Source organism: Amphiura filiformis, chromosome 9 (assembly GCF_039555335.1).
Source record: "Amphiura filiformis chromosome 9, Afil_fr2py, whole genome shotgun sequence".
NCBI classification, from domain to species: Eukaryota; Metazoa; Echinodermata; class Ophiuroidea; order Amphilepidida; family Amphiuridae; genus Amphiura; species Amphiura filiformis.
In genome coordinates, this window is record NC_092636.1 from 32,037,470 (window position 1) to 32,053,326 (window position 15,857).

Genomic DNA, 15,857 nt, shown 5'->3' on the forward strand with positions numbered 1-15,857 from the left:
ATTATTTGATATCAGAAAGACATGCTTCGTATTCAGAATGCAATTCGATACTTATGAGGTGCTCTCATGTCCCATAAAAAATACTGTCGAAACGCCATAAACGCTCATTCTAGATCCCTTAAGATTACACAGTTAAGATTTGTTTTACATCACTCATACATAAATTCAATAAAATTTTAAGAATATTTTCTATTTTACAACATAACACCATGTTCTTCTGTGGCTTAATTCATTTGAACCTACCTGTAACTGTGAGTCTTGTACATTCATACATTCTGTATGTCAGACCAAGGTGCAGAGGTTTGTTATGTATTGTGCGAATGCGCGTCCTTGGGATGCTAAAAACTATCAAATGGCAGTGGTTGATATTAAAAATATGAACCCATTATTAATCATTATTTAAACTGTCTCGAATTTATGTATGAGTGATGTAATCATCATCAAGAGTGGTCCTGTGCACATCAAATTTTGATCAGTTAATTGAGCATGCATACACATTTCTGGGAAACAAGATCAAACAAAGATACTGCCGGCCCCATGTACTTTTAATTGACCTTGTTCTGGCTGTACTACCTTTGGCAGGTATAGCCAGTAGCAGCACTATGGAGGGGGGGGGGGGAGCCCAAATATTTTTCTTGCCCTCCCACCAGTTGTCTCCCCCCCCCCCTCACTCTCAAGGCAAAAAATTACACAATTTCCCCTTTTTGTGGCAATTTTGGGCAAACAAGCCACTACCCCCCCCCCCCACCCCGAAAAAAATTCCTGGGGGCTGTGCAATAATTATGAGCCCTGGGGAAGGGTAAAATTGGGAGGAGGCAAAGATTTTTATGGGGCACCTTTTAAATAACACACTCTAACATTGCTTAGGAAAACACTACATTAACATTAAAATATGCAAAATTTCCTGCTCGCTATGTACATCATAAATCTAGACCATTTTAAGTTTGCAAATTGGGAAGCCAAAAATTTTGCATGTGTAAGGAGGGGGGCATTTTTTGGCATGCCGAGAGAGGGTGGCAAGTAATTTTTGGCATGCAATTTGGAAATTTTACTTGGGGGGGGGGGGGCTCATAATTATTGCACAGCCCCTTATTAATGTGCAACTCTACATGATCATGTGTCAGCTAAATTGCCCCATTGCATTATGTTCCTATCCATGTTTTATGTCAACAATAGTCAGGGTAATATCAGTCAAGAGTGTAGGCCTATATCTGTTTTATTGACTATCACTTATTTGAAGTAATAAATTATTATTATGTGAATTGATATGAATTCACACTAGATCATGTTGTCATTTCTGTGAGTATATGTGTAGCTCAGGCTGGGAGTTCAGGGTAGTGATTTTACCAGGGGGTGGGAGGGGGGAGCAAAACCCCAAATTACGAAAATTTTCACTTTTTGCAGCAATTTTGCACAAAAAATGTCCCAATACTAAAAATTTAAAAACAATTGATTGAGGATAACTTGATTAGCCAGATAAATGTGACAATAACACTGTCTTCATGGGTAACCATGACAACACAGCCTCTGCTCCATTTTGAGACAATTCTGGCCTCATAGGCCCAGGGGTAGCGCTAGGTTGCATTTGGGGTCCCAGACTCGCTAACGCTACCGCAGACATACTATTTATGCTGTGTTTGTGCAGGTCTGACTCACCAAACTCTACTACGGACCCCTTTAGAATTTTCTGCAAGTTCGGGGATCCCTGTGGACTCTGGAGTGCTTTGTTCTAGCGCTACCACTGTATAGGCCTTTATGATATGAGGCTATGTTTCACTAATCTGTGGCAGTGGCACATTTTCAGAAGGTAGGTGGGGGGGCAAACTTTGTCGAAAAAATTACATATGATGGCAACCAGCATCCCAGATGGCAGCCAGCATCCCACGGCCTGGGGGGCACATCAAAAAATTTTAGTGGGTATGTTCCCCGGAATTTTGAGGTGGTGGGTCTTTGGGACCGGGAGCTGACAGCGTACTGGTAAAAGGGGGTCTTTGGGAGCTGCGAAGAAGTTAAATGGGGACTTTTGGAGCTGCAAACAGTCAAAATTAAGGGGATTTCTTGCCGTTTTCATTTGGTTTTGGTACTAAAATCACAAATAGAGATGAGTTGGTGTTACGCCGAGCTCTCAACATTTATATGTACACAAATGCATGATGTTGAATATAAACCACAATAGCTCTCTCTCATTTGATGCGACACACACAATCTGCTCCATGGAGGCCAAAGGAGGCATTTTTGACAATTGAGTTACTATTATTATTATTACCTTAAAGGCTATCATATACTGTGAACACCACAGATCTAGCATACTTGGTTCTAAAGTTATGAAGTTTACTGTTTATGTATTTTATTGCTTTTTTACTCCACATTTTACTTCATATTTTTACTCCATATTTTGGCCTTAATTCTAATCTTAATTCAAAATATGCCACCTTTGGCCTTCATGGACCAGATTGTGTCTCATAGCCCTAGCAAAGTAGTGCCTCAAATGGATATGGATATTTTTGTTCTTTGTAACAAATGAGCGATGCAATAGCAGGGATGTAAATTTCAGGGTCCAAATTTCTGAAAATTTGACTCAAAGGGGAATATCTCATATTTTTTGGGGAAAGAGTCCAAGATGGGGGAGGTGTATTTGCAGCCCATTCATGTCCTGCCTCCCCCTCCCTCCAGTGCCATGGGTAAATCAGTAGTTTATCAGTCCACTAACTGGTGGACACTGTATGGCCATTTGATTAATGTATGATTAGAGGATATTAGAGAATATTATGCGATGTGATCAAGCAAAATCAGTTGGAAGTTATTGATATTAAGATATAGCCAAACAAAGGAAGTATTTCCTTTTGTTTCCTATTGTTTTGGAGATTGCTCATATCTTTTGAACTGGTTGTCCAATTTCAATGGGATTTTCTGCAAAATTCATGTTACAATCCAATAAGAAACTGAAAATTTTAGGCCAATGACCAACTTCAACTGATTTTGCTTGATCACCCCACATTATGCCCTTCCCCCATCTACTATGATGCTACACCACTGATATGAATTGACACATCAAAACTTGGTGAATTTCCAACCAAACTTTTCAAAGCCCTTGGAAATTCCTGCATTAATTCGCCCAGATTTAGGTCGTGCTCCAAAAGATACAAGACCCAGATCCATTTCATGTATTATAGTAACAGTTATTTTATTTGTTATACCCACCCTTCTCAACTTTCACATCAAACCAATAAAATAATCAAAACATTAGCTACCAGCAAGAAATTAGTCTGGTATAGGGTCTCCTATAGTTCTTCCGGCAAAGGCGGTGAAATACCATGCTAAAATAATAGGTCTATCTTTACGAAATACCAAGGGCATGACATCATTTGATTGCATGTTGAGTTTCATTTAAGGTTCTAATACTTGACCCTGTGAACCTGTGGAGGCTCCTTAGTGAAAGTTTATCCAAGCTTTGTTGGTGGCCATGTTGGTTTCCATAGCGCTCCATGGTTGGTGGCCATATTGGTTGCTATGGTAACACCATGTGTACTATTTCCCTGGTGTGAGACAGGTGTATGATGTTAGGATGATTGGAGCAAGGTGTTTGGGTTTATAGGAATGAATGGTTGAAACATGTTACATTCTTTTGCTGCATGATTACATGCATTGATCCCGAGGGGTACTAGTGACAAAACTTCATTTATGTGAGGCTAAAAGTGAAGTTTACTATTCTCTCTGGGGTCTTGTACAGGGATGTAAGGTGTATGTCTTTGAAAGGGGCGCGGCCAGGCAAATTTACATGATATGAATTTCCTTGTAATTTGATCCAATTTTATACATATACCAGTAATATCAAATATTACCTTTTTAAAATGAACTTTTTTAGGAGTAACATAATTGCATTTTTATTTTGTTTTGAAGCAAATTCTGCATTGTGCTGCTTCCTGTCATGATTTCAGGGCTTCAAACAACCCAATATTTCATATATTTTTGGATCTTTTCCTATATTTTCCTATAATATTGTTACAAAATCCTTTATTTTTTTTCTTTAAAAAATTAAGATGTTTTCTTTTTCACTTGCACTAGTGAATTTTACGTAAAGTTGAATATTTCTGCACGCTTCACGTGCAGTTTTAAGTTTTCAGGTCAGCAGGTAGATTTTACTGCCTCTATTTGTTTTGCCCAGTATTATACTGCCCACTAAAACTAAATTACAAAATAAAGTGGTTGATAGACAGAGAATTTTGTTCTGAATATTTTGACTGATAGCAATTTGAATGATTTTAAAGAATAATATGAGCTTTCTTCTGATACCAAAACTTGAGGAAAAATGGGAGGGGGAGGAAGCTGAGGCTGTCAATCTGGTCACACATATTTTGGGCTATTCCATTTAAAATCCACACAACCCCTGTGGATGATATAACTGAAGTCTTCCACAGAGGGAGCATGAGTTTCGTTTAGAATAGACAAATTGGGTAACTTCCATTTGAAATACTTACTCCAGGTTATGGAAGATACAGGTAAAGCCATAAATACAGAGAAAGGATGGGTTTCAAAAAGATCAACACTGATCAATTACATTTGAAAAACACAATTCTTCCACAGGGATAGTGTGGGTTTAAACTAGAATGGCCCAATACTATTGTTGATATTGTAAAAATATTGCAATTTATAGAACAGAACTTGCAACCTGGATATCGTCTCGTCCATAAGTGGGGTAAAATCGGCAAAATGGTCCAATTTCAATGACATTTATCATCAAACCCCTATTCTAAATGATTTAATTTGAACAAAACCAAAATGTAACTCACGATTGACGGTTTCGCCTATCATGGTCGATAGGCATCATCAGAATGATGCTTGTTGATCCTTACTTCCGGTTGACGAATCCAACCGTAAGTAAGGATCTACCAATATCATTCTGATGATGCCTATCGACCATGATAGGCTAAACCGTCAATCGTGAGTTACATTTTGGTTATGTTCAAATGAAATCATTTATAATGTTTACCAACAAACCTGATGAATCTACATGTATTTAGTGAAACCCCTATTCTGTTCACTGAGTAGCATAAACACCAAATTTCAACTTGATTTTGGGCTTAAATAAAATGCTAGTGAATTGCTCCAGTTAAACTATGCCAAAATGAAAACCTTGTAAGCTCACCAATTTAAAACATGAAATCCTGTTGTTTTTCTTATGTGCTATGTACAAAACTTTATTTTATTTAATCATCTTTATTAACCAAAAGAAGGACATATATATAAATTATATAAACCCAAGATCAAATGAGATCCATACCGATCTCAGGCAATACAAATGTAAATGGGTAAAATTATCCTTAGAAATGGGTACAGGTTTGGCAGCTCAAGCCACATCCCTCCATTAAAGGTCTTTCTTCGGGTTTCTCCCAAGTATATGAGATGGCAAGACCACAGGTGACTCTTTCCATATACATTTTCCCCAAGACACCTACAAATTTAGGTATTTCTGGGAAAAAAAATTTTTTCAAAATTTTCATATGATTTTGACTTTTCTATTTGATGATATACAATTTTTTACCAAAAACACTAGAAAATTTAGGTAGTTTTGGGAAAAACATGTATACGGTATCTTCAAATACAAAAGGTCAAAATTTTCATATGATGGACAGCTTTTCCTTCCAGCTACATACACTTGAACTTACATACAATTAGATTTATAAAGTTTAAATGCCAAAATCTTTTTAAATAATTTGTCATAAATTTGTATTATATATCACAAATTAAAAAAAAAAATCCTAATTTGATATCAGAAGGATATTCCTCGTATGCAGACTGCAATTCGGTGTCTGATGTCCTCTCAGGAGCCTTAAGTTTTTATAATAAACCCGGAAATCCCTGTTTTATTCACTGTTCACCGATCAAGTGAAAGCTGACATGTGTATCATTGACATATAAACTGCATGTATATCGCTATTTGTCTATAACTAACATTTTGTGGAAAACAAACAAGAATCTATTCTTTATGAAAATCGCACATTATTTCTTTAACATCATTTCAAGAGAGTGTGTCTTTGTGCATATTAGAATTAATATAAAGCATTTTATGCACTCAAATAATATGTAGTCTTTGGTTTTGATGGTATAAAAATCTCAACTTTATTGGAATTGAGTGGAGGGATGAGGCTGCAGATCATGAAGTGCCTCTTATAAAAAGTAACACTAAAGAACTATGGGTTAAGGGATCCAAAATGAGCGTTTATTATGCGTTTAGACAGTATTTTTTGTGGGACATGAGAGCACCTCAGACCTATCGAATTGCATTCTGAATACTGAAGCATGTCTTTCTGATATCAAATAATTTTCATTTTTTAAAATCACAATATGATACAAATTTTATGACAAATTATAAAAATTTGATATTTTTCAAATTTTGATATATAACAGTCCTCAAGTAAATTATATAAATCTAATGATATATTCTTAAAGTGTATGTAGCAGGGAGGAAAAGCCGACGGTCAATTGAAAATTTTGACCTTTCATATTGAAGATATGGATTTTTTCCCAAAAGACCTAATTTTTTTTTGGTGTTTTGGGGAAAAAATCCATATCTTTAATCTGAAAAGGTCAAAATTTTCAATTGATCGTCGGCTTTTTCATCCCACCTACATACACTTTAAGGTAGGATCATCGGATAATAGGCCCATGCAGGAAAATAGTCACTATATCAAATCAGAATTATGTATCCATATCAAGTATATAACCAATTTAAGATAAGTCTTTACTCCACTTATTTTTAATGTTTCATGAAAATTTAAACATTTCTTATGTTTTTCTTTATTTTTTGAAAATTCCCTAATTTTTTCTACAAATAATTATTGCTAGCCTAGAGGGAATGTGATATGGTTTCCATAGTTTGTGAGGTGGTTAATAAGCCTAATATCTAAATTCTCTCGCCAGATTTTTTTGATAAAGTGTTTATTTTTTGAGAAAAATCATTTTTTCCATTTTTAAATTATGGAAATCTAGAAACACCCATAACTTAAAATAGAAACACTTTATTAAAAAAAGCTGGCGAGAAAAGTTTCTAAATTTAATAACCTTTCATATGACACCTTGTTTGTTAAAATTGGCCCTATGGTTAGCTCAGACAATAATTATGATATTGGGTCATTCAGTGTTTCTATATTAAATTAAGAAAATTTGAGCAAGTACTAACATTACCTTCAAATATCCCCTTTATTACTGGCCAATATATAGGAAAAAAGTCATTAATATTATTTGGTAACATTTTTGTAATAAAAAGAAAAAAAAAGCAGTTCTATAAAGGGGATAGAAAGGAGAAAAAAATAATATGTAAACATAGTATCCATTTCAAACTTTTACCAATTTTAGTGAACGAGGCTTTGTGTCAAAACCACTTTATGTACAAAGTCAATGGGGTTTCCTAATGATAAAAAATGCCATAACTCAAAAACGCTTTGTTGGCAAAAAATTAAAATTTGGCAGGCAAGTTATTCTCACCCAACTACACATCCTGTATCATTTTAAAACAAATCTGTGCATGACACCATAGCCGATGTTTCTACCTTAAGTATAAATCATCAGATTTATAAAGTTTACTTCAAGTACTGTTAAATATCAAAAATATCAATTTTTAATGATTTGCCATAAAATGTGTATTAAATTGCGAATTTCAAAAAATCAAAATTATTTGATATCGGAATGACATTCTTCATATTCAGAATGCAATTCGATATGTCTGATGTGCTCTAATGTCCCAAAATAAATACTGTCCAAACGTTCATACCCCAGCCCAGGGTTCCCGTTAAGGTTTTAAAAATGTGCGTCCGTAATGACGCAAGTTTGCTGACGAGCTTGCAAAAACTTGCGTCCAGACAGATTTTTGTGCGTCCATCTGAAATTCACGATTTATTACGATACACACGACACGTACCCCGGGTCTACACCTCGCCAAATGTTGATTGTTAAAAAAAAAATAAAAGTGCATTTTCGCCGTGATATTCCATCTCCATTCGCTATGATAATTTTTCTCATTTCTGTGTCAGTTTTGGTCCGAAACGTGGTCAAAAACAGGTGCATAAACATGAGCAAAGTCTGTCAATCTTGAGCAAATTTTCGTTCGTAATTTTACTTCCGCATTTCTTTTTTTAAATTAACGTGGTGTTGATGCTACAAAGCTAAAACACGCGCTGCCACAAATAATACGAAAAAGGGTTATCATTTGGATTTTGTCTTTAAAATTGCTTTTATTCATCGTAACAATAATACTAATAAAGGAAACCTAGATTATTTATGAGAAAATAAACATAAAATATTAAAAATTGAATATTGTCAGGTTGTGATAAATAATTAAACATTAACCGCACGTTATCGGCACAGCTTGTAAACAAATCAGCAGGGTTGCCAAACCCGCGATTTGGGCGCCCAATTGGGCGATTTTCGACTTCCGTCCCGCGACAAAGAAAGTGCTCCCGCGATTTCGCGACATTTGGGCTACTTTGAAAATCTCACCCGCGAAATATATTAAATGTTGGGCGATTTGTGACAAAGCCGACTTCAAAACTTATTTTTTGACCATGATTGCCAATTCTTTCAATGGTCATTCAACAAAAGCACCAAACAACTAATTCAATAAACAAAAATTACAAAACACTTTGTGGTAAGTGTGCTTCCCATGACAATGGCACGCACAGGGAGGGGGCTGGTTAATCGCATCACATGTTGTTGCTCAAGACCACTTGAGCTGGCGGATTATTCTTAGAATATTCCCATCTAAATACTCACAAGTGGTTTAAGACGACTTAAGTAGCTTCTTAGTGTCAGCGGGGTGCCAAGTTTCTACTTCAACATATTAAGTTTTTTTTTTTTCCGTTGGCGGTTCTTTTGAAATAAAAATGTGCAAACACCTACCGCACATTTTCTTTTGAAACGGCATGATGATCAAAAGTACCAGTCATTATCCACGGAGCACGGACCCGGCCGTTTTGGAGTTGATTAAAAATAGTAGTCCTACATGCACATGTTGTTATCACTCAGCTGAATTAAGGCAAATTTTTGTAGGCCTTGGCCTATATTGTAATGAATGGTATGTCTATAATTATAAATGTGTTTGTTTTCCTGGCATTTTTAAAAATAATTTTTGTTTGTTTGTTTATATTATTTGTTTCAGCATTTTCCCAAAATTAAAAAGGTAGTGCAGAACCCTAGACTCGATCCTCCAGTCCTCTAATACTCACGCACGGCCGCTCCACAGGCAACGTGAAGGATTGTGGGTAAAAAAGGCGCCGCCATTAGAGGCCAGAAGGATTCAGGCTAGCAGAACCCCGTCAAAAAGCTTCAAAAGTCAACATTTTATTTTCCTTGCAGTCAGTTATTTTTCATTATTTCCCCAAAATGTCACGTGTGTATTATTGCAGTTTAAACATTTTTTCCTTCAGTTTTATTAGTTTATAATTTATTTAAATATTGCACAAATAATTTTTTTTTACAGTAAGCCTATAACAAAAAAATCAGTTTTTGTTAGAAAGAAAGGGGTGTAGAACCTCCTGAGCCGTCTTTTAATTTTTCTTTTTTTTTTAACTTTTTAAATTTTTTGTTAGTTTTGATTTCAGCTTTTCCAAAAATTCCAAAATAAAGCGGGATGATGTAACCCCCCCCCCCCCCTTGACTTTAAAATTTTCTTCCACTTTTTTTTTTTTAATTTTTAAATTTTTTTGAGTTTTTTGTTGTTTTTTAGAATTTATTTCAGCATTTTCCAAAAATTTCAAAATAAAAGGGGGGGTGTAGAACCCCCCTAAATCGGCTTTAAAATTTTGGGCGATTTTTTGGCTATTTGGGCGATATTTCACGGCTAATACCCGCGACTTGGGCTGAAAAGTTTTGGCAACCCTGCAAATCAGTCGGGACTTCCCCAGCTCAGGCAATCATACAGCGATCGTTCGGAAAGCATGCAAAAAGTGCACGATTTCCTGACGTTGCATTTACAAATATTGCAGAATTTACTTCAATCCTTAGCAGGTGGGTCAAAATTTTGGGGCTTTTATTATCTTAAAAATATAAAAGAATACAAATTTCTTATTTTTATCATCAATTAATGATAAAATTTCGAAGTTTTTTCTGCGTCCAGATGCATGTGACATGGACGCAAAATACTTGATTAGCCATGTGAACTTGCGTCCAAATTGGCAAAATACGCGTCTGGACGCGATGACGCACACTAACGGGAAGCCTGCCCCAGCCCTTAATCCAAATCGAAGTGAAACCAATTCTATACAGGTTAAGTTTATTAATGTACACATTTTTATTACTCCTGTCACATATCAATACACAACACCATAGCTTCCATTAAATATTCCATATATGCACCAAGCTTGACACACATGTAAAAGTCTAACTGAGTCTCTCTTTCAGAACTATTTAAAACCTCAAAAGAGATAAAGTTGATTTTTGGTGCCGACTGAAATCCGTTCAGAACCAATCTTGTCACAATATTAACTAAATACTTGTATCATAAGTGTTATTACAAGGCAAAAAATGTCATGGAAGAGGAGATTAAGATATGTGCTTCTGCATAAAAAGATCAGGGATGCCAGTGGCCTGAAGTGACTTCACAGGAAAAGCCTGAAAAAGCATGCAAATTTGGGCTTTAAGCCTCAAAATGGGCTGAAAATAAATAAGTGCGGAAATTTGGAGTAACAAAAAGTAGGATATCAGGCAATTGCCCGGAAACTGGCATCCCTGAAATATCATAATATCTTCACTCATCATTCCGGCTCTACCACAAATTTATATCAAATGAATATTCAAATTTACATTGTATATTCAAATTTGACACAATCAAAAGGAATGAGTATATGTCACTAAATTAATATTGATTTTGAGCTAATGACAAACAGCTGCTCAAATTTGCAAGTTTCTGCAACTGATAAATTATCTTTCCAACTTCAAATAACTTGGTAACCACTGGGTTAGCATCAAAACATAGGAATTTTTGAAGAGCTAGTAAATAATGAAAAAACTTATTTTCCATATCGGGACTCATTTCCTTTGATTGTGTCATATTATGCGATGCAATCTGGTCCATGGAGGCCAAAGGCAGCAAATTTGAAATTGAACTAAAGGCAAAAGTTTCAGTAATTAATATGATATGTATATGTTAGACTGCTTTGTATTAACTTTTTGATAAACAATTTTAATACACCATGCAACTCTTGCATTCCTGATAAAACACAACATATCCCCAGTGACTGCTATGCCCAGCAGTTTTCAGAGTTTACAAGCCACATGATTGAAGATTGTATAGCTGTTGGATCAGAAGAGGCTAGGTGGTGTTTCCATGGTCAGAGGGATTACAGGGATGCTAAATAAAAGGGTCTACTAAAGTAGACTGAGTATATAATAGCCTAATGTTTCTGTAAGGTAATAATTATAAACACATCACAAAAAAATAAGTCAACCTCTGAAAATTTCATCATAAAGTAAAACTTTGTACCAATAAAACTTACTTAAAAATAATGATATGATTGTTTACCAAGTGTTGTGTGAAAATGTAAGATGTCCATGACTTCATGGCTGAATGAACCCAAATTGAAGATAATGCCCTTTCCAAAAGTCACAAATTAGGCCTATGCTTGTTAACTGCAAGGCGTGTTGGGACAAGGAATGGAACTGGTCATCTTACAACTCACTGTGCTGAACACTGCACGAAGGGGATTTGCTTGGCTGAATGATCAAGAATCGATACACATTACAGTAAATGTTCACTTGGTGAGGATTTTAAACTGCACTCAACCACATGGGTTTTTCCATTAGTAACAAGCCATGAATCAACTTTTGTGACAAGCATACTAGGCCTACTTTGTGACTTTTGAAAAGGCCAGTTTTTGCCTTCAATTTAGGGTCATTCAGCCCTGAAGTCATGGAAATCTCTCATTTTCACACAACACTAATTAGTAAACAGTCATACAGTGGAAACTCATTAATACGAGATCGCTTAATGCGAGAAACCGCTTACTACGAAGAGAAACTTGTGGTCCCGATTTTCCCCTATTATTTACTGTACAAAATAAACTGTTTAATACGAGGTAAATAACACGAAATCTGCATATCTGAGCACTTGCTGTCAGTCAAAGCTTTTGTTTTCTATTGTTTTTATGATGGATAAAACGAGCTAATTTCCCATGGTAAATTTATGATGTAAATCATGTGAGAAGTTGACAAAATACTCGCTCGAGACATCACTTTAGCGTCAAATGAGGATTCCCTTTCCTATTTTTAGATGTTATAAAATCAAGTCATGACGAAATTTGCCATATAAGGCCAAGTATTACTGACGACATCATCAGACTAGCCAATCGCAAACGCGAAAGTCCGCCCTTGGATCAAAAGTGGGAAACCCTTCAAGGCATGTTTACTAGCTGCTGGAAGTAGGGGAAATCCAGATATCGCCGTATAATTGTTTTATTTGTTTACGATAATCAGCTTGAGAAAATCATCTGAATTTCATCAAAAGCTGTGAGAAAAATGCCTCTTACCGAAAATCAAAAACAATTATTAGCCTATCATACCGATTGAGGGAATTTCGAACTGTGACATTGCTCGGAGGCTGCAAATCTAGTATAAAATAATGTAGACGGCTATGCAGACTCGACCAGTGAAGTTTTGGGTGTACAGCCCACTGAGCCGACTTTAGGCTTAAACACATGCAGTCTTCCGACACATATTTTGTACCTGACTTTTAAAACGGGCGCCGCTTAATACGAGCTCAACATGCCGACCCCGGTGATCTCGTATTAACGAGTTTCCACTGTATAATTATTTCAAAGTTAGTTTTATTGGTACAAAAACGAAACCTTACAATGTTATGACAACATGTTGAGAGGGGGACTTATTTCTTGTGCTGTGTTTAGTAACTCAAGTTTCAAAGATGCCTCCTTTGGCTTCCATGGACCACATCATATTGCCCATCATAAGATACCAAGTGGTCACTCCATTGTGTTATCCATCCAACTTCAAACACATGGACATAATGTATTCACTGGATGCTGCAGCTACTTGTATTTATCACGCATGTCAATGAAATATAATATTATACACCAGAACAACTGTAATGTTATGACTAAGTTGTAAGTTGAAAACGGTTTCTATTAAATAAACAATCCAAATAAGTGAGATGGGTCAAGTCAAATGATTCTAGACTAGGGGAGTCCCCACTCTGTATGGTCCTGTGCACAACATTAAATGAAATTGGCAATACAGGATTGGTCATAATGGGGGGGACCAAAATGGTGCACTTCTGGCATTCATCACAAATGGCCCCGATAAGAGCTACCAACCTTGCAACACACTAATTTCTACACTTGCATATCTTCACTGTAACGGTTCTGTCAACCCCTTGTAACTCCAACTTTTTATGGAATATGACTTGTATTCATTTTGTTGCTATAGTCATTACACAAATTGTATTAATGTTTCACTTGGATCAACCAATCAGAAAGCAGGAAAGTTTTGCTATTACAAAACATTGTATGTTCATTTAACCTACATACGAGGTGTTGAAAGTTTACATTTCATATTACGTTGAACATGTGCCACGTGTACAGCCACGTGTGCAGTGCCAGTGTGAGGCACTGCACTCCGTGACAGTATAAAAATAACCACACAGATTTATATAGTGTAATCACATCAGATCATTGCGCTTTACACAAAAGTTTTTTTAGTTGTGAGGTTTTGACAGAACAGCGTCGATATGTACAAAGGACATTGTGTTGCTGGATGGGAAAAATCTTGCATGTAATTTGAAAGATCAAATGCAAACCTGTACCCAAACTGGCGGACAAGAAATGTCATGAATTATGGTACTCTTTTGCGCCAAAATACTGCTTATTCAGCTAATGTGAATATGGGGGTCATCGGTTTAAATATTTTCCTAGTATATTGAGCTAACACCTCAGCTTAGTTGGTTTTCCACGATAAAATACTTGTTGAAATAAATGATAAAATATTCGTATTTTCATCAGTGAATTTTTTTGCAGAACTTGTTTATGCATCACCTCTTCCACAGGTCAGTCTCTTACACAAGACATACCCCACCCGCTTGATTGCACATTGAGTATCCTTGGCAAAAGTACCTCTCTCATCCATAATTGACTGTCAAAAGTTCATCATAGTTTATGATGCCGGTTACACATTGGAACTTCGCACTCTACATGATGCTGAAGAGGTACTTTTATGCACACATGCGATAGAAGTTATCATAATTACTCAGTATGAAAAGGTCTACGGCAACACAAATATCTCAAACAAGCACACACTTCAAGCACAAAGTAAAGTTTATACAATATTCCTCTCTTGAGCCACACAAACATAGCTGAGTCGACACTCCTGGTCTAACCTGTGTGGTTACATCATATCATGGAAGAAAGAGATGAGAAGGAACCACAACGACTTCGATCGGCCAAGTTTTAATCCGCTTATCCATTGACGCATGATAATTAAAGCTATCAATGGTACTTACTTTCATGTATGATCCATTTAACGCGATCGATGCTTGGCGAAATCAATACTGGAAAAAAACTATAACAAACCCATCCAAGAACAAACAAACGCTACCCAGAAGTAAGATTATGGAATTTCACTGATGCTCTGAACATGTATAGTAGCTTTGTTTTGGGATCTACAGTCAAACTGTTTTCTTGATCGTGTTGTGTAGAAAATGTCCTTTAACACATCGAAAAGGTCATCAAAATCTGCCGTTTATTTGCTGAGTTTCATCTTTAGCAAATAAGGTAAGATTTTGGTGACTTTTTCGATGAAAAATAGATGCAAAATGTTCTTAAATAATGCACAATGTTCCGGTTGAGTCCGGTACATGAAACCTGTTTAATTTAATAGTTTATATGTGTATAATCGTAACTAGCTAACTTTCGTTTCAGTGCCAAAGACTGCCAACTCTGAGAAAAAAGTCATCAAAGTTCGGGAAAATTGGGCGAAATGGAAGAAAAAGATGTAGGCCATCAATGACCGATGATCACGCACCAGAGAAAATCCTATAGAGTGCTTGCACGGAAGGTCATTAGTTCAAATCATCCTTCAGACACGCTCCAGAAGACATGCAAATACATAGAGTACAATACCAATCACCTATTTAACGCGGGTATTGATCAAAGTAAATAGGTGATTGGTATTGTACTCCATGAATAACAATGTCAATTAAATGTCGGTAAAGGGAGTGGACAAAGTGAATGTGTTCGTTGTGGTTCCTTCTTATCTCTTTCTTCCATGATCATATCGACTGCTCAGTGCCAGAAGTGGGCAAGTGCAATAGCTGCCATGTGTAGCTGCTATGTGTAGCTCAGCTGAGTACAATATACTGTGTGCATTGCCAAATGTTCACAGGGCAGCTATTGTGCTTACTCACTTCTAGCACTGAGCAGTCGATATACAGACAGCGAAAGAATTAAGGTACCAGTTATGTTCACCCCTCTTTATCCTGAACAAAGCCAAATATGACAATATTAAAGCCAATAGCCAATACCTGTACCCTGGCTGATTTAATACCTCATTTGTTGAAATCAGTTGAGAATTAAAGAAACATTTTCAGAAAGGAAATGATGCAAGAAGTCCAACTAGCATAACCGATTCCTACAAAAATTAACAGTTTGTGAGAAAATCTTAAAATTTCAAAATCTCACTATTACTTTACTGACTGGAGGAAGGTGTACAGACTATAGAAGGAATGGAATCAAAAGTTGCATTTTAATGTTCTCATCAATGGAAAGCATGGCACTAGTTTTCTAATTCATGCTCAAGAAAACTTTGTGTACAAATCAACAAGACATCCAATGGAGCAATCTGCAACTTTTGAATTTATT